Genomic DNA, 24450 nt, shown 5'->3' on the forward strand with positions numbered 1-24450 from the left:
CAGATGACAAGCAACATGAGTTCGACTGGGACAACACTACTATTATAGGACAAGCCAAACAGAGAACAGCCAGGGAATACCGAGAGGCATGGCACTCATCCACAGATTCAAATCAATAAGCATATCGACCTGGACCCAATATACTGACCACTGCAGCGGACAGCTGGAACTGACAACTGGAAGCGGCAGGTACAAATCACTATAAACGCCGGAGGAAAGATCACAGAAGCACTTCACAGGAGGCTCCCAAGCACTGAGGATGTCACCTAGACAGGGGACGAAATGTCTGCAACACAAATTCCCAGCTTGGCAAACAGAACCACAACTCTTACTGGAGTTCCTCTTATTGCTATAAATCAAATCAGACTAGACTACCTTGCCTGGTGGGATAGAAAATGCTTTCATAGTTCTTTAAATGAGGCAGCAGAGGCCATTGACCCCAAACATTCAGGATCTTGGCCAGCAGCTGGACCGACCGCCCTCCAATGGAATCAGGAAGGTTGATTACCTGTTGTCACACACTGACCCCCAGCAATGTTTGCTTTAAAACATCTTTAAAGGGAATGAAAGGAATAAGAACAATTTTTCATAAGCACAGTCTTCAATCTTTTGAGATTGTTACTCAACTTTTTATTAAAGCTAACAGGATCCATCTGGGAACCTCGCCTTCAGACCTCCTTAGCAGAGTACACTCCATTCCTCAATGAAGCACCACACTTCTCCAGATACTGAATTTGTCCCATTTTCATATAGGACCACCAGGGTATCCTCTTTACTCGGGACTCAGTTGGAATACTCTTGCCTGTAACATGAAAATAGCTGCACTCCAGGAATTGAGCACAACAGTACAGGCAGATACACCCAGTGCAGTACAGAGCAAATTCAGAGTTGGGTGAGACAGTCAGCTCAGATTCCAGCTACCCTGAGGTGTACGTAAAAGATGTCACAGTTTGGGAAACATACACTAAATTGGTGAAAGCACAGTCAGGGGTAAATGTAGAATAATGGGGAATGGACTTAGGTGGGATACTTTTCAGAGGGTTAGTGTGGACTTGTTGGGCCGAAGGGCCTGTTTCCACACTGTAGAGATTCTATAAATCAGCTGCACAAAACCTGTGACTGCCTGGGCTGGATATTCTGCAGCATGTGGCTCCTGACTCCCTAAGTCTTATCATTACCTCCAAGGTACATACAAAAGACAATAGAATACTTATCACTTACTTGGGATGGAGAGGCTCAGCTGCAACAACACAAGCAGCTGAATGGACAAAGCAGGTCAACAGCCTATCTATCCAGCACCTTATAAAACATGGAGGCTGTATGTACACAAACTACAGTATATTAAAACAGCAGTAGTGAAGCACCTGCACAACACAGAGTGCAGCAATTGAAGAGAGCAACTCCCCACCACCTTTGAGGTGAAAAGAAGCTGGGTAATAACTGCTAGCCTTGCGGCGATGCCCATGTCCAAGAAGTAGATTTTTTTTCCAAAGTCCAAAGTAAGAGAGATCAAGGTAGCTTTTATTTTGTTTGGGGATAGTGTTTCAAATTCTATGTCCCTTCCTACGACACTATTTTGCAATGACCTTAGGCAACATACAATAGGTTTATTATAACAGAGGCAGAGATACCATCAGTTAAACACACCAGCGGAAATGGGAGGTTTTTTTTGTTTTGAAATGTTAAGAAATAAAATCCTCAAACTGTAGCCGAAATATATGAAACAGTTAGATCACGTTTCTAAAAAGTGAAACAAAAAGAGAACATGGATTTATTTTTAATCATTTGCAGTCTTGCAACATCTCAGATATATAGTTAATTTTGTACTTACGATGCTAGAAACACAAACAGCAATGAGGTAATAAAGATTAGCTTTAGTGATGCTGGCTGATATGTAAATATTGGCAAGGACGCCAGGGAGAACTTCCTTGTTTTTATTAGAATAGCTGTGGAATTTTTCATGGGCCTGATTTAATGTCTTATCCAAAAATGGCACCTCCAATATTACAGTACCCACTTCAGCACTGCGAGATTACAGATTGAACAATATAACAGCCACCGAAATAGGTTTTCCCCCTCATCGTGAGGTTATAGATACTATTTGGCAGAACAAAACAAAACAAAACGATGTCGAAAATACATTCATAAACCTAGCTGCTCAGCGTTGAGTATTAGATTTAGGGCAATGATTGGATACATTGCTCTGCCGACCTTCCGCCTTTGTCAAATTAAAGCAAAGATGTTTCAACTTATTGTTAAAAGTACAAATAATCCTGGAACTAGCTTGCTTCACTAGTCTACTAGCACGTCATAACACAAAACATGATCTCACTAGGTCTAGTGCCCTTTCAAGTTGATGGATACCAGTCTTTTGATGTTGTCAAGTCGCCATCGTAATGAAAAAGAATGAAACAAAACCAGTGGAGAAACTCATCTGGCAGCAGTGGTAGAGAGAAAAACAGTTATCGTTTCAACTCCATGAACCTACATTGGTACCAATAGAGGCTGTGGGACAGTGGTGTATTTATAGAGATACAATGGCTAAGTGCAAATGACTGAAAATTGGTTGGCTCTGCTGGAAGCAACAGGAGCTGGGGCGTGGGGGACATAATGGACATGGAAGAATGTGCTCACACTCAAATAGTTAAACTCAATGTTGAGTCTTGAGGGCAGTAAAGTACACAGGCAGAAGGTAGGGTGTTGTTCTTCGGCTTGGTTTGAGCCTGACTGGAACAATACAACAGGTCTGTGACAGACATATTATTGAAGTAGCAAATGGTCATTTAAGTCCGCATTTCATTTTTTCCCAAGAATGAGGGGACCACATAGTGAGCAGCGAATATATACTGGACTAGATTGGATGGGGTGTCTGGGGCCTTGTATAGTGAGGAGGGAGGAGATGTAAGGGCAAGTGGTAAACTTTCTGCAATTACATGGAACAATACTGTGTAGGTGTGGGGAGGTGTTCAGAAGAGGAGCAGACCAGGATGTCCCAGAGGGAATGATCCATGTGGAATTTTGACAAAGGAGGGGAGGGGAATCTGCTGGAAGTGGCAGGTTATGGTCTTTTGGATGCAGAGATTGGCAGGGTGGAAAGAAAGGATCAGAGGGACCTTATCGTTGTGGGTGAGGGAAGCAGGGGAGAGGCCAGAAGTGTGGGAAACGGGTTGGCCATACCACTTAATTCTTCTTCCACTCTAATAAACACGAAGTAAATTTTCATATTTAGCATTTGACCCAGTGCATTCAAATTCCTCTTAATTAAACTTGCTGAAGCTAGAATACAGGAGCTGGATTTAGCAAGCAAAATAAGACAAGTTTGCACCTGAATGCCACATGAATTACAAAAACAAGTATAACGGTACTGCTTCACCCTAGTATTACGCAGCTTATAAAAGGCTCAGTGCAATTACATTTCATACATATTAAGACACATATTGAAAATTCTGCACACCCATTATTATGCTTCACAAAAAGGCCAAACAAAAGCATTGCAACTCAAATTAAAACTTGGGCTGGCATACGACAACGTACAAATAAGAGACACACCCCTGTTGTTCTTGTCTGCACAATACTGAATTATACACTGACAAATATATGATTTGAACACAGCATCATGAAGTGCAACTTTTCCCCAGGCTGGGACTACAATGGATTCCTCTGTTACTGGGTATTACAACAAAGGCAGTGTTTCAGTAATCCTGGAAATTAAAAAAAGTCTGTGTAATGTGCTCGAGCTTCCTACACTTGATCTTTATCAAGATCCACACTTGTTCAGGGTTCCGCTTCAACAATGCCATGGATACAAATTCAACCTGCTACAGCAAAACTAAAATAATCTTTATCACAGGACCTAGAAAGAGACATTGGCTCACAGATCAGCCTGCCCACCAATCTGCCACATGAAGCTGATATAAAACAGAGCAGAGGACAAAAAACAATACTGAGGGGTCACTTTTCATTTTTTTTGTGTTTCCAACTTTTGCCTCTCCTGAAGGTGCTGACTCTCACCAAGTTACAATACTTGTCTGTTAAATCACCCACACAATCATTACTCATGCTGAGACAATAGTGCTAGCTATGCGATCAGAGTAGGGGGATTAACTCAGCCAAAATCTTTCTTCCACCCAACACGTACACTTTGACAACATTTAAACAAAAGTTCTGGGTCAATTGGGAAAACAATTGCTCCATGAACATACATTAAAACACCATTGTTGTTCTGCTCTAATGTTAGGCATAACATCTTAATCCTATATGTTTTCAACAGTTTTCCCAATTCAATAGGCACCAAACGCTCTCATATGCAAAAGGATTTTTAAAAATTCCATATCCCATTCAAAAAAAAACACTTCTTGGTTTGTGATTTAGATACAAACTCCCAGACTCAACCTAACTCCCCACCACCCAGTTTCCCACATCAGGCACTAACTCTACATACCCTACCAGTTTTTTATGGCCAGCCACTGCCCCAGAGCAGATACCCTGCCTTGCAATTGTTGGTGGCAAAAAGCAAGCTACACTGTCAGGGGAGGAGAGTGGAAAAGACAAAAAGATGCCTGGGTGTGGCGATGGCAGTGGGTAGAGAGACAGTGGTGTAGACAGTGAGAGAGTATGCAAAGGAAGCAAATAGGACAGGAGACAGTTCACTAAGGGTGAACTCGGTGGAACAGGTTGAAAAGTATAGTGTGACAGATGGAAAGAATGAGATGGAGACAGGCCCTCAGCCTGGATCTGGAAGAGAAAAAAGGTGAGAGAATTATACATGCTGATCACTTAGCTTTTAATCTAAGCAACCATCACTACACATTCTTGCAACACACTGACCTTGGGTATAAAAATGTCACTTGTGCTGGGGAGCGGCCTCAGTCTCACTCTCTGCTTGAAACACGTCTCCTCAGCAGCTCAAACTCCTTCATGCTGGAACTCCGCAAAGCTGCAGCTCTGTTTGTCTGTGTCACCTCCACCCTGAAAGCAGGTTATTTGAAACTTCTGAATGGAGCTAATTTACATTCAATTGGGGGGAGGATTTCAGCATCTCTGATCAGCCATGGCCAGAGAAAAGGCCCTTGTACAGCTGAACAAAGAATAGCTAAGCACAAACCTTTCTGACCCTGTCCCTCCATGGAAAAAAAAGTCAATTCCTCAACATCCTGTTCCTATGGTAACCAAACAAAGCCCTGTTTTCTAAAAAAGAGTTTGCGCTGTAACTCCAGGGAGATTGTGCCTTTTGCAGGGCAGGATTTTAAACAGAAGGTACAGGACTCGTCAGCTCTAATGCCTCATTTTGTACAATACATTAGTTACAATACACATCCTTACGAAAGTTTCCTAAACTTGACACGGTGGGCTGTGTGTGGGAAGAACATTAGAAATGCCTGCAGTTTGCTGTCCTGCAGCTCTCCCTTCCCCCAGTCACCTACCTCATTTCGTCCACAGCCATCATGACAAACAAAACAAGAACAAAAAGAGAACGAAAACATGTGCCTGTGCCCAATTCAAGTCTTGATTTTTTTTAAAAACAATTTCTCTACCTGGTAGCTACAGTGCCTATGACAGATTAGTCAATCCATGTAGTACAAGCTTACTTTGAAATATCAGGGCTTCATAATCTTGTACCCCTTAACTATCGGTGTTGACCATCAACCATCTGATTCATAGATTTTGGAGGCAGACGACGCTACAATGTTAACATTGCCTCACTTTACCATGGCTCTTGCGCAGAGTTTCTTTACCAACCAAGCAAAAACTTCCCCAAAATATAGCCAAGATATTTTCAGGGCCCACTTTTCTGCCACCTACAGCAAGACGCAGCACAGAATATACGAGGGAACTTCCCAGAGTCCGAAAACTGGCCTCTTGTATATTCTACACTTGCTTTATCCACAATCCGCAGTTTTGCCAATCTAAGCCCCAAGCTCTAGAATTCCCCGTTTGAAGGCTCCTTAAAACATACTTCTGACCAGATGCATTGGAGGCCAACTAACTCATCTAGTAGGAGATACTGTACCTCTTTGAAGGTTAGGTCCAATTAGTCCCACTTGCTCGCTTTTTTCTATATGCACGCAATCCTTTGCACTTAAAGCATTCTTTTTAAAAAGGTTTTCTTGAAAATGACTAAATCGTCATGTTTTTGAGAGTTACCAACTGTTCTGCCAATGGAAGCTTTCTCCTTATTCAAAACCCTTCATGATTATTAACATCTCTATCAAAATTAGTTTGAGAGTTATCATTCTAATAAATCTCTGGACCATTTAAAGCCATGACATAAAGATAAGATCATAGAACCCCTACAAAGTGGAAGCAGGCCATTGGAGTCCGCACCAACACACAGAGCAGCCCCCCAGATCCACCTCCCCTACGCTATCCTTACAATCCCACATTTCCCATAGTTAACCTATCCCCAGACACTATGGGCAATTTTAGTTTGGCCAATTGACCCAAGCTGCACATCTTTGGACGGTGTGAGGGAACTGGAGCACCCAGAGGAAACCACGCAAACAGGGGGAAAGTGTGTAAACTCCACACACAGTTGCCAGAGGCTGGAATTGAACCCGGGTCCTTGGCGCTGAAGCAGTATTAACCACTGAGTCACTATGCTGCCCCAGCTATCCCAACATTTTCCGCTGTGCCTCAATATTCATTTTTGGAGCACTTTACTGTGTCAAAATGTGCATAATAAACAAAACAGCAAAAACAACATTTGTTGGGAAAACTCAGATCTGCTGGCATCTATGGAGAAGAAGTAGTTAACATGGAATCTGGTGACCTTCCTCTGGAGAAGGGTCACTGGTCCTGAAACATTAACTTTCCTTTCCCTCCACAGATGCTGCCAGACCAGAGTTTTCCCAGCAACTCTTTTTGTTTCTGATTTCCAGCATTTGCAGTTCTAAGGGTCACCAGACTCAAAACATAAACGTTGATTGTGCTTCACAGATGTGGTCAGACCTGCTGAGTTTTTCCAGCAACTTATCTTTTTGTATGTGCAGTTTTGTTTTTGTTAAAAAAATTTAGTGTTATATAAGGGTTCATAAAATCATGAGGGGCATGGATAGGATAAATAGACAAAGTCTTTTCCCTGGGGTGGGGGAGTCCAGAACTAGAGGTTTAGGGTGTGAGGAGAAAGATATGAGAGACATCTAAGGGGCAACTTTTTCACGGAGGGTGGTATGTGTATGGAATGAGCTACCAGAGGAAGTGGTGGAGACGACGACAGCCGCCGCCACCACCACCATTTAAAAGGCATTTGGTTGGGTATGTGAATAGGAAGGTTTTGGAGAGAGATGGGACAGATGCTGGCAGATAGAACTAGATTGAGTTGGGATATCTGGTCAGCATAGACGAGTGGGACCGAAGGGTCTGTTTCCATGTACATCTTTATGATTGTATAAATACTTGACCCAAAAGTTAAGTTCAGTGCTACCATGGGAAGGGCAAGGAAATCACCAGATTGAACAGTTATGAAAAACATAGCTACATTCACAAAAGAGCAACCACCTTCACACCATCACCACCCACTGCACCCCCCCACCCCACAAACACCTCACAGCAATCTTCCCCAACAAAGACCATCTCCACGCCATCCATAATGCACATGACAATGAAGGGTGTGTTAATAGTTCTGTATTAGAAAACAAGCCTGAAGCAATAGAATGAGAGCTTGAACAGCGCATCAGAAAGGGATTCCTTCCCTCCGACCGCTCTCTCTCCTCTCCTCTCCCCCCCCCCCCCCCCCCCCAAACACAAACAATGGTATCTGGAGTTTAACATATTGATCATGTACACCATCTCCTTGTTTTCAGTATTTAGCAGAACTTAGCAGTCACTTCCAAGCCAATTCTTCCATCCTGCCTAATGTACTTGGATTGTTTTGGAACACAGAACTTTTGTTGCATTTCCTTTGGGTAAAACATTTCCTTTCTTACATGCATCAAAATCGCATGAGGCGATTTTCACCATAGCTCTATATTTGTGGCTCAAGACATCTTTACTCAGGTTCTTTAATCACTTTATAATAAAGGCCAGCATACCACTTGACTCTAATTTCCTGCTATAGGTGAATGATAACATGCTGTATTACATACAAAGATACTCCAGCCCTTCTGGATTTTCCAATCTATCATTTACAAAATCTTTCTTTTTTCCTTCCAATATGCTTACCTTCACTTTCCGAGATTATATTCCATTTGGTACTCTAGTAGTGAGTTGGCAATGATACTGGATTTCGGGCTCCGGGGACACACAAAAATCCCACTACAGCGCCTGATTGACTTTAAATTCAATTTATTCTGAAGAAAGATTAAAATAAAAAGCTACATACATCCCATGAACAACTGATTGCCATGCGTGTCTTTTAGAGAAGGAAATCTTCCATCATTACCTGTGGCCTATATATGTGACGCCAGACCTGCAAAAACGCAATTGATTCCTAACTGCCCTCTGAATGGGCCTAGCTAGCCAGTTGCACCAAAGCATTACAGAAAACTTGGAAGGAATAAAACCAAACTGTCCACCTACTACTGACCAAGGAGCCAGAAGCAACACCAGCATACCCTGCCAAGTCGACAATGAAAAGTCCTTCATACTCGCATCTAGGACATATCAAAATTGGGAGAGCTGACCCACAGTCCAGTTCGGCTGAGTCATACCTCAACTGTATTGCTGTCCATTCACTGCGTCAAATAAAACCTGGAATTCCCCTCCTAATATTACAGTGGGTGCACCTATACCTGCTGACTGCAGCAGCTCACTATCATCTTCTCAAAGGTAAATGTTGCCAAGTATCCTCAAAGTTCTTATCAACAAAGGCACCATAATGGCTCAGTGGTTAAAGGCACCATAATGGCTCAGTGGTTAGCACTGCTGTCTCAGTGCCAGGGATCCAGGGTCAACTCCAGCCTCAGGCGACTGTGGAGTTGGCACATTCTCCTCATATCTGCGTCAGTTTCCTCCAGGTGCTCCGGTCTCCTCCCCTTGTCCAAGGATGCGCAGGTTAGCTGGAATAGCCATGCTAAATTGCCCATGTTTAGAAATATGTGGGTTAGGTGCATTAGTCATTGGAAATGTAGAGTGGTAGGGGAATGGGTCTGGATGGGATACTTTGCGGAGGGTCTGTGTGGACTTGTTGGGCTGAATGGCCTGCTTCCCTTGGATGAACTCAGGCATGGTCAGTTCCCATATTGGTTGGAGGAAACACTTTGGAAAATGCTGGGCACTGTATTCCCTGGTAGTGACCTCACTCAAAAGGACCACCACTACAATACAATCCTACAGTGTCCCACATGCTTACAAAACATGGCAACAAGCTTTAGACAACAAACATTTCTACAAGTCAACAAATATCGTCGGACGTACAGCAGTCATCACCACATTCTTGGGCTGTGCTGTGCATCAACGACAGAATAGCACTAGAGAAATTCCAGCGATACCTCTGCCACACTTGATTCAATGGGAGGATTATTGAACAAACACCAGTGTCCTCCTTGAAGCTAGTTCCACAGGCATTCAGACAGAATTCTGCAAGACTATCAACAACAGACTCACAGTGAAAAAGTCTACCCTGCCAGGTCCTCTTTTCTCAACCCTCAAAAAACCTACATTCCACGAATAAAGAAAATGCTACAAAGACACAATGCTCTATTTGACTTTAATGACTAATAGGAGCATGATACAAGTCATTCAAGATGGCAACTTGCATGTCAAGCTGCTTCACACTGAGTCACAAACTTTTAAATGATGAGCCAGAGGAGGAAAGAATAGGATCCATTCTGCACCCCGAGTCGCACAACCTTGTGGGATGGCTTCGCCAGTGTGTCGAAGGAGCTGCAGTTTAGAATTGGTCTTATCAGTTGTTTGATGATTCGCAGTACAAGCTTGCAACCCTGATTACATGTCACCCTAGAACTGAGGGGCAGCTGATTATACTGATGGCTCACATAGCAAGAAAACGTCAATCTGCCTGTATCGCTTTGTGGACTCCATACATCTCTCAGCTTACATCCCATGTAACTTTGAATCCTGTCCATTAACCATTCCACAGTAACATCAATTTCAATTCCACCAGCTGTAATTTTGAGTACTGGTTGCTCTTCCAGAAGAACACTTGCATTCTTGTGCAACCCTGCATTATAGGAAAACCACGCTTTAGAAACAGTACTTAGTGTTGGCGACGTTATTGTGTCACAGCCAACACATTTTAAAAGCTTACTCTTTAGAAACAGTGTCCCCAATTCATCAATCGCTTTACAGTGAATGCGTGTTAACGAAATGTGTGTTATAGTAGAACAACCTGTATTAGCCTCGGTCATGGCACCTGGCAGTCTTTGAAATCCAACTGTACTACATCCATTGGCTCATCTACTCTGCTAGACACAAATCTCAAAATTCTAAACTCCACTTAAGAGTCACGCAGTCATACAGCACAGAAACAGACCCTTTGGTCCAACTTGCCCATGCGAACAGGTTTCCCAAACTAGTCCACCTTGCCAGCATTTGGCCATACCCATCACAACCTTTCCTATTCATGTCCCTATCCAAATGACTTTTAAATTGTTGTCACTGTACCTGTACCTACTACTTTCTCTGGTAGTTAATTCCACACACAAACCACCCGTGTAAAAAAAAATTGCCCCTCAGGTCCCTTTTAAATCTTTCTCCTTTCACCTTAAAAATTTGCCCTGTATTTTCAAACTCAGCCACCCTAGGGAAAGACCTCTGCTATTCACCTTATCTGTGCCCCTCATGATTTTATAATCCTCTATAAGGTCACCCCTCCACCTACTCTGCTCCAATAAAAGAAGTCCCAGACTATCCATATAGCGCAATCCCTCCAGTCTCAAACATTCCGGTAAATCTTTTCATTAAATCATCATGGAGTTGGCATAATGATTTTCAGGTTTTCCAAGTTGCCTATTACTACGCTCTTAATGAAAAGAATGCAGAAATTTTCCTACTGCTGACGTCAGGCTGACTGGTCTGAGATCCCCACTTTCCTTCTCCCCCTTCCTTTTATTGCAGAGACAAAACCTTTGCATGTAGGACATTAGATGTAGGGATTTGTTGACTTTACATTCAATTAAAATTTTCCCATACCACTACTTTACTGAGATTAAGTTTTTTTTAAAGATTTCTTATTCTGAAGCCAGTTGATAATCCATTATTTTTGGATTTTTGTTATGAAGATAGAAAAAGTATTTGTTTAATGTCTCTGGCATTTCTTGAGTCAGAGAGATGTACAGCACGGAAACAGACCCTATGGTCCAACCCGTCCATGCCGACCAGATATCCAAACCCAATCTAGGCCCACCTGCCAGCACCCGGCCCATATCCTTCCATAACCTTTCTATTCATATACCCATCCAGATTCCTTTCAAATGTTGCAATTGTACAAGCCTCCACCACTTCCTCTGGCAGCTCATTCCATACACATACCACCCTCTGCGTGAAAAAGTTGCCCCTTAGGTCTCTTTTATATCTTTCCCCCCCTCACCCTAAAACCTATGCCCTCTAGTTCTGGACTCCCCGACCCCAGGGAAGAGTCTATTTATCCTATCCATGCCCCTCACGATTTTATAAACCTCCATAATGTGACCCCTCAGCCTCCAACACGCCAGAGAAAACAGCCCCAGCTTATCTACCTCTTCAACGTTTGAGAGAAGATTTGTAGCTCGGATGCTCTTTGTCTGTTCGCCGAGCTGGGAATTTGTGCTGCAGATGTTTCGTCCCCTGTCTAGGGGACATCCTCAATGCTTGGGAACCTCCTGTGAAGCGCTTCCGTGTTGTTTCCTCCAGCATTTAGTGGTTTGTCTCTGCCGCTTCCGGTTGTCAGTTCCAGCTGTCCGCTGCAGTGGCCGCTTTATTGGGTCTAGGTCGATGTGTTTGTTGATAGAATCTGTGGATGAGTGCCATGCCTCTAGGAATTCCCTGGCTGTTCTCAGTTTGGCTTGTCTGATAATAGTAGTGTTGTCCCAGTCGAACTCATGTTGATTGTCATCTGCATGCGTGTCTACTAAGGATAGCTGGTCGTTTCGTGGCTAGTTGGTGTTCATGGATACGAATTGTTAGCTGTCTTCCTGCTTGTCCTATGTAGTGTTTTGTGCAGTCCTTGCATGGGATTTTGTACACTATGTTGGTTTTGCTCATGCTGGTATCAGGTCCTTTGTCCTGGTGAGTTGTTGTCGGAGAGTGGCTGTTGGTTTGTATGCTGTTATGAGTCCTAGTGGTCTGGCTGTCAGTTCAGAAATGTTCTTGATGTATGGTAACGTGGCTAGTCCTTTGGGTTGTGGCATGTCCTCATTCCGTTGTTTTTCCCTTAGGCATCTGCTGATGAAATTGCGGGGGTATTCGTTTTTGGCGAATACATTGTAGAGGTGTTTTCTTCCTCTTTTTGCAGTTCTGGTGTACAGAGTGTGTGAAGGAGAGAACGATGGAGGGATAAGATGTGTCTTTGTAGCTGACTGTCAGCAAACAGATTCCAGGCCCTGTAGACAGGTTTCTTGTTGTGAGGCACAGGTCCAGTAGTTTGAGTATGCCGTCTTTGTTGATGGGTTCAACGTCTTGTTGCCTGTTCTGTATGTCCAGCAGGTTGGCTATTGTTTCTCTGGCTAGGGTTTTGTCAATAGAGGTGAACAGTGCCGTTACATCAATGAGACCATAGTTTCTTCCTTGTCTACGTGTATATTTCTGATGATGTCCAAGAATTCCTGTGTTGACTGTATACAGTGTCTGGACCCGCTGATCAGGTGTTTCAGTTTCTGCTGCAGTTCTTTAGCCAGTTTGTGTGATGGTGTCCCTGGTAGTGATACTATGGGTCTGAGTGGGATGTCTGGTTTGTGTACTTTAGGTAGTCCATAGAATCTGGGGGTGTTGTTGCTTTCAGGTTTCATTCTCTGTAGGTCAAACCTGGTTATCTGTCCGTTTTTTTGCAGGTTCCTCTGTGTTGTTTATCCTATTGGTGAGCTGTGGGGTGGGGTCAAACTCCCTCTTTTGGTACATGTTGGTATCTGCAATTAGTTGTTGCACTTTCTGGATGCATTCTGCTTTGTCCAGGATGACTACCTCTCCCTATAGCTCAAATTCTCCAACCCTGGCAACATCCTGGTAAATCTTTTTTGAACCCTTTCAAGTTTCACAACATCCTTCCGATAGGAAGGAGACCAGAACTGCACGCAATATTCCAACAGTGGTCTAACCAATGTTGCGGCTGTACAGGACATGACCTCCCAACTCCTGTACTCAATACTCTGACCAATAAAAGGAAAGCATGCCTCACGCCTCCTTCACTATCCTTTCTACCTGCGACTCCACTTTCAAGGAGCTTTAAACCTGCACTCCAAGGTCTTTGATCAGCAACACTCCCTAGGACCTTACCATTAAGTGTATAAGTCCTGCTAAGATTTGCCTTTCCAAAATGCATCTATCACATTTATCTAAATTAAACTCCATCTGTCACTTCTCAGCCCATTGGTCCATCTGATCAAGATCCTGTTGTAATCTGAGGTAACCTCCTTCGCTGTCCACTACACCTCCAATTTTGGTATCATTTGCAAACTTACTAACTATATTCTTATGCTCACATCCAAATCATTTCTACAAATGAAAAGTAGTGGACCCAGCACTGATCTATCGCTGCTTCTAACAGTCCCACCTTTCATTAATCTTTTGCTTTTTACATACCTTCTGAAGCTTTAACAATCGGTTTTTGTTTCTTGCTAGTTTACGCCCTTTTTCTGAAATTCTCTTACTACTTATCAACATTGTAAGCCTCTTTCTTTAAATTACTGGTATTAGAATTACTACAAACATGAATCACTGTCTTCAAGGGGCAAAGGATGGTCCCTCAACAGGTATGGGTCTGCTGGCAGAAATCATGAACCAAGGGATGGTATCCCAACTTCAGGTGAACATTGAAATGGAATGGAGAAAAGTGTTAAAGCTTGTTAACACACTGAAACCATGTTACAGCAAAATCACAGATAGCATTTCATGCTTTTTAATCCCAAGCATTGACAGAAGGGTATCTTTCTGAACAATACTGCATGTTAACACATTTATTGTTCAGGTCACTAGTCTTTTGGAACATCCAATGAAAGGTCATCAAACTGAACAGTCAACACTTCCTTTCTGCGCCAATGCCACCACAATCTAGCTTTTGAGCCCAAACACAATCCATTTCTGAATATTTTAAATCAACTCCATCATGTAAATCAATACTATTAATAACCCTGCAAAAAGCTTAACAAGGATAAATTTGGGCATTTTACCTCATTACTCCTTCCACAGGTTCATCTCCCAGTATTTATCTTTTCACACGAATTGGCCATTTTTACAGCAATTTTAGTGAATTGTTAGGGAATGGTAATACAGTGGTAATGTTGCTGGACTAAATCCAGAAGCCAGGAAGAATGCTCCAGAAACAAGTTCAATCTTCAACACAGCAGCTGGTGGTAAAAATTTAAATTTAGTTTATAGTGATCATTCAGTTATAGAACTTGTTGTAAAAAGTCATTTACTTTACTCATCTTTTGAGAAGAAATCTACCATTCTTAGCCAGTCTGGCCTACATTTGACTCCAGATCACAGTCATGTAGTTTACTCTGAACTGCATTCTGAGATGACCTACACACCAAATTCGATCAAACTGCTCCAAAAGGCTTTGTCAGTGAATCTCAGTGCTTCCCTAACCCACTGTGACCCTGTGTTGAGGGTCAAAAATTGTTCAGTCACAGTGAGAACAGATGAGAAGTGGATTTGGGTCATGGACCCTGCTCTTGTTAATCTATCATAACGATTTAAGACGAGGGTGCACAGTCCACAGATTCTTAATTTGCAGAGAAGAAAACACTTGGAAATATTTTGAACAGAAGAATGAGCCTCAAGAGAATATAAACATGCTAGCAGAAAGCATAACAAAAGGAGCTGAATTCAAAGATGTGAGAAGTGATACCATTTGGTACATTGACACCTTGCTATAACATAGTTCAGGACACCGCATCTGAAGACCAAATCATAAGACAGACAACACTAATCAGTCACCAATGCAGGTAATTCAGTGTTGACAACACCAGTCAGTTTTGCCTCCCTCTTAAGATAATGGAAAAAGTCCAATAAAATGTCAGAAGTTCCAGTAATGTCACTGTTGGGGTTTACCTTGCAATACAGGTGTTGTCAAAAAGGGATGAGTCTGAACAGCAAATGAACACTTACTGAAAATTATTTGTCTCATCTTCATTCTGGTTTCAAATTCAACTAGGTGCACTTCTAATTCTATGTTTTCACATCCCACAATCCTTTAACCACATATTCAAACTATTTCTAATATGCTGACATGATCACTGCTATCAGGGATCATGATTGTACGTTTTACAACCTACGCAGGAGTTTCTCCAACTTGCTCCTAAATCTCTTAGGTTTGATCTTTTCTCCATGCTCCTGTTAGAAACCCTTAAAATTACAAAGCAGTCTGATTCTATCTACACTGTCTCAGCCCTTTGCAATTTTAAGTAACTATCAACTTACAGCTGCCTTCCTTTTAACAATCAGCCCCAGCTGCTCACTGTATAAAATCAACCTAATATCTCTTAGGTATTACTGCTTCAAATCCTTTATATGCTGGGTTCAGCCACTCCACCGGGTCTTTATTCTTTTAATACCAGCAGCACTTCAGTTTAAACAGTAAAAGACTACATAATAAATTAAAGGATGTTTATTCTTCCTTGAAAATTTTCAAGTGAAGCAGCACTGGTATTGCTCTTGGCCTTTCCTGAAACCCTGGTCCATGAGGACCCTCAGAGGTAGCAGCCTACTGCAGTATATGAGTTTCAGAAATGACAACATTCAACACATGGGAAGAAAAACAGAAATTATAGTTCAGGAAGGAAAGAATTTGGGGTTCAAGGCAAAACTCCAATGTGGGATAAGAAAACGAAGCAATATATAAGAAAGGAACAATTCTGATAGAGGTTCAGGATCAGGAACCCAAGGGTATATGTGCGCAAATCATTGAAGGTGAAAGGGCAAGTAAAAAGACATTGGGGGTCATGAGCTTTAAAACAAGAGCTATGATGAACATTAATAAAACATAGGTCCAAACCAATCTGCAGCGCTGGGACAAATTCTAGACTCTGTACTTCAAAAAGGAACAGAAGGTTTTAGATAGGCTGGCAATATCAACAGAATGGCTCCAGGGATGAGTGACTTCAGTTATGTAGTTAGAAATCCCAATACCAGCTTATAGTCCAAAAGGTTTATTTGGAAGCACTAGCTTTTGAGGCGCTGCCTCTTCATTAGGTGGTTATAGTTACATAGACAGACTGCAGAAGTACAGGTTTTTCTGTTTAGAAAAGATTGACAGGAAATTTGATACAAGTAGATGGAAAGAAATTGTTTCCTTGGCAGAAGAGCAGGATCCAGTGGACAATTTGAATGGCTAATGAACCAACAGCAACGGGAAACTTTGTTAATACACTGAATGGTTGAGGTTAGGAATACATTTCCTGAGAGTGTCCTGGAGGCAGATTCAACTGTTGCTTTCAAAAGAGAATTAGATACACAGCTGAAAAAGTCAAGAAAAAGGAGGTCTATGAAGAAAGGGCCAAGCAGTGGGGACTAGTTGCGAATTGCTCTTACTGGAGACACAACATAGACATGACAGGCCAAATAGATCTGCTTCTGTATTGTAATTATGTTCTACTTCTCGAATATTGAAGTAACTCCACTCCAATTGCATTAAAATCTTAAGGAAATCAAAAGCAGATGTACCGCCTGACTGGACTCCACTCTCAGTATGCCCCATACTGATTGAGAAAAACGCAAAATTTTCCAGACTTTTAAATTGTCAGTTTCTCACCCTCTTCGCACATCAGTACATCACTACTTGTATGCTGGATGTCCATGTTTTCTAACAGAAATTATCAAGAGAAGGATTAGGAAATACTCTGCCTGTCGGCACAATCCTAATGTTTCAGTTTAATGACCTGTCAAGCGAGGCACAAAAAGTGGGAGGGAAAGAACACAATAGGACAAAGTGAAATGGCAAAAGGAACGATGGCACAAGTCAGAGTTCATGCTTCCTCCTTCCTTTTCTTCTGTGCCACAAATCATTTTCTGCCACCTCCTGAAGAACTGGAGGTGCTCATTCAGCACATCAACCCTGCCTGCAGTGCAGAGCTGGAGCTATTACCCTTTCACAGTTGCAACTACTTTTCCATTATTTCAAGCAGGACTACAGTCTCTAGAAGGATTTCCCTTCAACCCTCAGACTTCCGAATGGGCCTTGGTACCACATTCCCAAATTCTACCTGAATGTCAAGGGCCACTACTCCCATCTCTCCTGACATTCAGTTCTTCAGTCTATGTACTGATCAAGGCAAGGTTTAAAAGGGAATCCCTTTGAGATTGCAGATGTTTCTGATGCAAGGGAAGCTAATTAATGCGTAACCTCTGACAATTGCAAAGTGAATGATAGTTGAAATTTCAACTGACTCCAGCTAAGTACAAATGAGGTGTCAGTCAATGGCATGGTTTATGACTCCTTCCTTCATTTTCCTCGTGTTTAGAGGAAGTTGTTTGGCCAATAATTGGCCAGGTTAGATTGATCCTCTCTTCATTTCTTGCAGGATAAATAGGAACAACAATAAATGGTAGTAGCCCTGTCAGCCACACCCACAGCCTGAGAATGGATCCAGATGTATTAGAACAATCAAGATAACAGTAGTGATGGAAAAGCACAGGTCAGGGAGCAGGAAAATCGATGTTTCACTCTGATGAAGGGCTTTTGTCCGAAACGTAGTTTTCCTGCTCCCTGGATGCTGCCTGACCTACTGTGCTTTCCCAACACTACTTTAATCTTGACCCTAATCCCCAGCATCTGGCAGCACCCACTTTCACCCTGTATTAGAACAATGCTATTGCACTGCTATAGCATCTTTCAAAACCTCAAGTAAACTAATGTGTTTGTGTGTAGGTGGGGTGTAGAGTACAACAAATAATTCTATTGTATGATCCCAATTCATTCCCTGAAGCTGCTCCCATAATTACCCCTCCATCACAGAGCTGTGCAATTCACACCTCAGCTTCTTTGAACCAACAGCAGAACCCAAGATCCAGTTTCTCAGCGGTTCAAAGGTCCTGTCGCTATGGAAGAGTGAATACAAACTGTGGCCCCCACAATACAAGCACAACGTCAAAGCTTTTTGACAGCTGAAAACATGCTACAGACACTGCAGGTGGGTGGTTTTCACACTTTAACCAAACATGGTATGAAATATGCACAACTTGTTACATTTTACTGAAAACCCTAATGACACCGCTGCTACAGGATGGGTCGATTTCCTGGAATCTATTCAAGATAGCAACAATGGCGGTACTTACACCGTCAGTGGGTTATACTCCAGAAATTTGCATTTGTTGTACTTTGCTATGCACAAATTGGCTAGCAGGTTTCCTACATTATAACAGTTAATAGCCTTTAGAAGGGCATTGGGATGTTAATGAGTCGAGAGCGTGGTGCTGGAAAAGCACAGCCGGTCAGACAGCATCTGAGGAGCAGGAAAATCGATGTTTCAATCATAAGCCCTTGCTCGAGATATCAATTCTTCTGCTCCTCGGGTGCTGCCTAGCCAGCTGTGCTTTTCCAGCACCACACGCTCAACTCTGATCTCCAGCATCTTGCAGTCCTCATTTTCTCTCTGTTGGCATGTTAATGTTGAGTGAGCTACCATGGGTTGGCTGTCACCTGCAGAGCTAGATACCAACTGGAGATCTTCGGTGAAAACAGAAGAAACTGGATACCACGCTCAGCTGAGGGTGGTTAATAAAGATTGAATGAATAGATGAGTGACAATTCCTTAAATTACAATTATGAGAACGGTCAGCTGATTATCACCTGACTGGGTTCTGTTGATCGAGCTTTGCTTACTGATTTTGTAGTGCACAGCCGGAACAGAGATGCAAGCATTACCTTTGCAACTGCCCTAATTACAACTGTCCCCAGTCAGTGCAGTATTATCACATTTGATGGTCTCAAAGACAAAATTAATTTTCAGGTTTCCCCTCAGACCAGATCTTTTTCATTCCCTCCACAACACCAATTGCTACTGCCACACAGCTTGGTCCAGAGCTGAAGGGTCCCAACTCGAAATGTCGACTTTCCCGCTCCTCCAATGCCGCCTGACCTGCTGTGCCTTTCCAGGTCCACATTTTAATCGACTGACTTCCAGCATCTTCAGTCCTTACTATCTCTTGGTCCAGAGTTCAGTGGCTGATGGAGTAGATTAGATTAGATTAGATTAGATTCCCTACAGTGTGGAAACAGGCCATTCAGCCCAACCAACCCACACTGAACCTTTGAAGAGTAACCCACCCCGACCCATTTCCCTCTGACTAATGCACCTAGCACTACGGGCAATTTAGCATGGCCAATTCACCTGACCTGCACATCTTTGGACTGTGGGAAGAAACCAGAGCACCCGGAGAGAACGTGCAAACTCCACACAGACAGTCGCCCGAGGCTTGTGGAAGGAGGAAGGAAAAGTCGTGGGACCAAATGGATCCGTAACTTTAGATAACTTATGGAAAACAAAAGACAGAATTGCACTGCTATAGCATATTTCAAGACCCCAAAGCATTTCCACTTCATAAGTACTTTATGGAGTGTAAACAGTTGTAACACCGGAAATCTGGCAGCCACTCACAATCAGCAGGCTCCTACAAGTTGCAATACTTTAATGATCAGATAGTTTACGATGTCAATTGAAGGAAAATGACAATAATATGAAAATCTTCTCTCCTTGTCTATGAAATAGTGCTATGGAATCTTTTACATTTATTCAATCAAGAAAGTAGATGGGTCTCAGTTCAATTTTTCATTTGAAGAATAGAACCTCTCAGTGCAGAATCCCTTCATGCTGCATCCAGCTCGGCATCCATCACTGAAATAGGCTCTCATACAGGACACAGTAAACCTATGACCTGAGGAAAGAGGCCCGACAACCTTCCTGCAGTCTTCAGGAATTAGCAAACTGGAGCAATCCAACAGTAAAGCAATAGGGATATTTTAAAATGTTTGGGCAGGAGAGGCACAAAGCACAACAAAAGTTCTTGCACCATAAAGCAATGTATAGCTAATTAAGTTAAGTTATTTTCAAGTAACTGTTGTAACATCAGAAAGGCAGCAGACAATCTTCACACAGCAAACTCCCTGCTTTTCTTTGCAATAGCACCATGGGATCTTTCATGTCTACATAGAGAGCAGGGCTTCAGTTTAACAGCACATCTGAAAACAAAAAGTCTGTTCTAACAGGCTCAGGAACTAGACTGCAACATCAGTATAGACTTTTATGCTCAGATATCAACTGGATCTTGAAAGCACAGCCTGCTCATTCATGTAGAGGTCTACACACACTGCCACAACTAATAACCCAATTTGCATTGATATAGACCCTTAACTTTACTATAGGGCATCATTCCATAAGTTCCTCAGTTTAGTGTCCTAGGTCCAACTATCTTCAGTTGCCTCAACAATGAGCATCCTCCATAAGGTCAGAAATTGGAATATTCATTGCTGATTACACAACATTTAGCACCATTTGCAACTTCAGATACTGAAGCAATTGTGGCCATTTGCTACAAGACTGAAACCCCAAGTTTGGGGTGATAAATGGCAGATAACATTCGCACATCAGTACCAGGCAATGAACATATCAAACAAGAGAATCTCCCCATGATCTTCAATGACAATCCCAATAAATCACCCACTATCAACATTCAGACTTGGAAATATAGCAACAGTGCTGTCAAAATCCTGGAAGTGCCGTAACAGTCCTGTAGGTGTCCCTACAAATCCAAACACAGTAACAGCTCAGGAAAGCAACTCACCGTCTCCTTCTCCCTGGCAATTAGAGATGGGCAATAAATGCAATGTTAGCCAGCTACACCAATATCTTATGACTGAATATAGTTTGTAAAATAAAAGTCCACCAGCAGTCATATTGCACTCATGAAACTCAGCCACCCTCCAACTCCAGCCCGATACACAGATATACCTTTGCTCCACAGAGGGAGGGTGCGCCTGCAACTAAAGTCCAAAGCTCGCATTTCCCTCCTCTCCCTTTCTTAAAACCCACCATTGACTGGATTTTTAAGCACCGTTCCCAATATCACCTTTGGTGGCTTAATGTGAATTGCTGTTTGATTCCACTTGGATGGAGCACCTAGGGATGCTTTCTCTCAGTCAATAAGCTGCAACTGATCTTTTAATGTCTATATTTAAAGTCAGTGGAAAGAACACACCCACATCTAACACCACAGGAATTCTCTGTGGAACACCATTTAAATTGTTTACACTATGGGAAAAAGTATTACTTCACACAAACAAGGACTGCAAATGTTACAGCTTGAACAAAAACAATCGAGATATTGTTTTCAGGCAGAGGGGCTGCACTGAGCATGCACACTAACTTTTCCAGTAATTTCTTGGCCATTTTATTTTGTTTTACAATCACAGGAACTACATTAGAGTAACTCTCACAGTACAGCACTACCATACAAAACAGTGCCAAAGATGCCTTCTCAAGCAATTAGCTACTTATAGCAAATCCAGCACTATATTAATATCCCTGGTTCACCTACCTGTCTGTGCCTTCTGTAGCCCAGTGTTATTTGAAGTTCAAGTTCAAGTTTTATCTGCTCCAGGAGGTATATCATGACATCTGAAAAATGTTCAAGTAGCTATAGTGCCTCAACTGACATTACTGCATTGATTCCTCTGGCCATTGACTCTCAGCTGCTTTTGAAAGTCTGATGTGTTTACTATATCAAAAGTGGTTATTTTCTAAAAGTAGTTAAGCACTTTGGGACTTCCTGAGGTGATGAAAGGTGCTATGGAAATGCAACTTCTTTGTTCCTTCATTTCAAGATTAAACCTGACAATTGTCAAGGCTGGGTAGCCAGTTCTTCACATGGATTAAAGGGCTGCCTTACAGCTTTATTCCTAACAGATTCATTGTAAGCCAGTGCCAGTCCTGCACAATGTAGATGCAGACTGCAGTGCAGGACTGGGCTCCAGTCCTCTGGTAGAACTCAAGCTGATCAAGGATTACCCTTGAGGCTACAGATGCATCTCCTAGATACTGCTGAGAGTAAACCAAGTTTACAGGGATCCCAGGTGAGATAACAAAAGGCACCACCTTTTGACAACACCCCCAAACTGCATAAGCCAGTTGGCAATGTGGCAGCCAATAATGTACTTTGCAAGGTTTCACAACCAACAATGGAAGAGAAGACTGAACTTCAGTTTAATGTCTCTTCAAAAGCAAGCGCCCCCGACAGTGTAATGCTCCTTCAGTACTGCTCTGGAGTTGGTCTAGATGATGCTAAAATCCTACAGCTCACTGCTAGCTGGAGGGCGAGCAGAACCTACCAGTGCTTCACACAAAGCGATATGGATCAAGGAGGGAACAAACAACAGCTGAATATTGGGAACGCTGGCTGAAGGACATGACCCTTTGCCTTTTCGATGCCAGATCTTTCAGTTGATGCCTTTGAATGTAGGGCCCATCCCCCTCTTCACAAAGTGTGCCAGCAAACACACAAAGGTTTGCTCATTGTGCTCCCTATACGATAAGTCCCCCACCCTCGGTTAGGTTTATACCAGTGATAATCAGACGAACTTTGTCTGGATCTTTATAGAGCGATTTTTTTTAAAGATGACATGAACAACAAAAATATCAGAAATTGATGAAAAAGAATGTTTGATTGATTAAGATTTTCCTGCTGAATAAGTGGAGTCTATTCTTGCGACACATGCAACATCCATGGACACTGATGTCAGGGCAAGGAGTGCAGGAATACATTCCAAAGTCAGCATCCCTATGTCCCAACGCATGTTGCAATTCAGTCATGGTGTTGGTTTCGTATCCCTAAGACCATGTTAAATTCACAGCAACGCAAGCTAGGAGATAGATCAGTTGCACGGGAGAGAAAAAATAATTATGGAAGCTATCCAACCTGAATGACTCTTCTGTCCCCACCCAATGCAGTTGACTTGATAAGCTTTGAAGTGGTTCAGCTATAGAAGTGATTACACTGGCTATGAGGGATTGGCAGAAATGCCCAAAAACCAAAGAGGAAGCAAGAGAAAATGATTAACAGATGTGAATGAAGGAGGAGAAACTGGACGATGCAATTCTAAAGAGCTCCTTCAGAGGCAAATGTTGCCAGGGTTGGAGCTAGGGCTGTCCCTGTGTGATCCACATGAGCAAGGACGTGTTTTACATTTTCCTAAAATCCCTGTGCAATAAAAATCTGTATTTATTTGGGGGGGGTGGGAGAGAGAGAGAGAGAGAGAGAGAGAGAGAGAGAGAGAGAGAGAGAGAAGTACAGAGACTCTCAATGCTTTGTTATTGGCAGCTATGTTCTCAACAGTGTTAGCTCCTGGCTTCTAAGCCACTTCAGCTTCTTCCTCCTCGATGTTCCTTAAATGATACTTGTTACCTGTTGAACAAATTCATGCTGCTTGTTATCACATTTTGTTTCAGTCATTAAGAATTACTTTGCTTTTTTTAAATTCCAAAGGCACTGCACAAATGCACATTGTTGAGACTAATGCTCCGAGAGCTGCAAATGTCCTCTTTCCTGAACACCAACTTAGACCAATCTAAATATTGGGGTAGGTGCAGGAGAGGGATGATGGCATTGCTTCACCCACTGCCGGCAGGCCTCTCACCATAGAGGAGAGAAACACCTGCAGCAGGATCACAAGTAGAAGCTCATCTGGCACACAACCATTTAAGATACTGGAGCTGTACTCTTCCTGCCTGCTCACAAATACCATTTTCACTCATGTCCTTGACTTCTGTCAGTTAGAAAATTGTGGATTGCCATTCTACCAATCCTCAACAGTGCAAACACTGCTTCTTTTCAGCTCAACCCCCGACCTAATGAAAGCCAACATACCATACTCCTCCTCAACAACCCTATCAACTTGGGGGACAACTTTGAGGGATCTATGGACGTTGACCTCCCAAGATCCTCTGTTCCTCCACGCTGTCAAGTATCCTGCCTTTAACCCTGTAATCCGCATTCAAATTCGATCTTCCAAAATGAATCACTTCACACTTTTCCAATTTGAACTCCATCTGTGACTTCTCAGCTCTGCTCTGCATCCTGTCAATGTCCCTTTGCAACCTACAACAGCCCTCCACACTATCCACAACTCCACCAACCTGAGAGTCATTGGCAAACTTAATAATACACGCTTCCATTTCCTCATCCAAGTTATTTATAAAAATCACAGAGTAGAGGTCCCAGAACACACCGCTGGAGAACACCACTGGTCGAGCTGCAGGCTGAAAAATTCCATCTACTCCCACCTATGGGCTAGCCAATTCTGTATCTATACAGCCACTATTGGAGAAAGGTGTCAAGGAAAATGTCAGGAAACTACAGACTAGT

At 42.6% G+C, this 24450-nt stretch overlaps 1 protein-coding gene across 3 annotated transcripts in view; it reads right to left on the reverse strand.

Annotated features, from left to right (window-relative positions):
• dag1 (dystroglycan 1) overlaps positions 1 to 24450 on the reverse strand; it is a 101544-nt gene that overhangs the window by 60224 nt on the left and 16870 nt on the right. Inside the window, exon 1 of one of the 3 annotated variants that reach the window (XM_043708514.1) lies at positions 4828 to 4846. The exons of the other annotated variants lie outside the window; for them this stretch is intronic. The gene's annotated coding sequence lies outside the window, so the exon portion shown is untranslated. Of the gene's footprint in view, positions 1 to 4827; positions 4847 to 24450 lie in introns of those variants that run through there. 3 annotated transcript variants of the gene reach the window in all.

The sequence above is a fragment of the Chiloscyllium plagiosum genome, chromosome 18 (assembly GCF_004010195.1).
Source record: "Chiloscyllium plagiosum isolate BGI_BamShark_2017 chromosome 18, ASM401019v2, whole genome shotgun sequence".
NCBI classification, from domain to species: Eukaryota; Metazoa; Chordata; class Chondrichthyes; order Orectolobiformes; family Hemiscylliidae; genus Chiloscyllium; species Chiloscyllium plagiosum.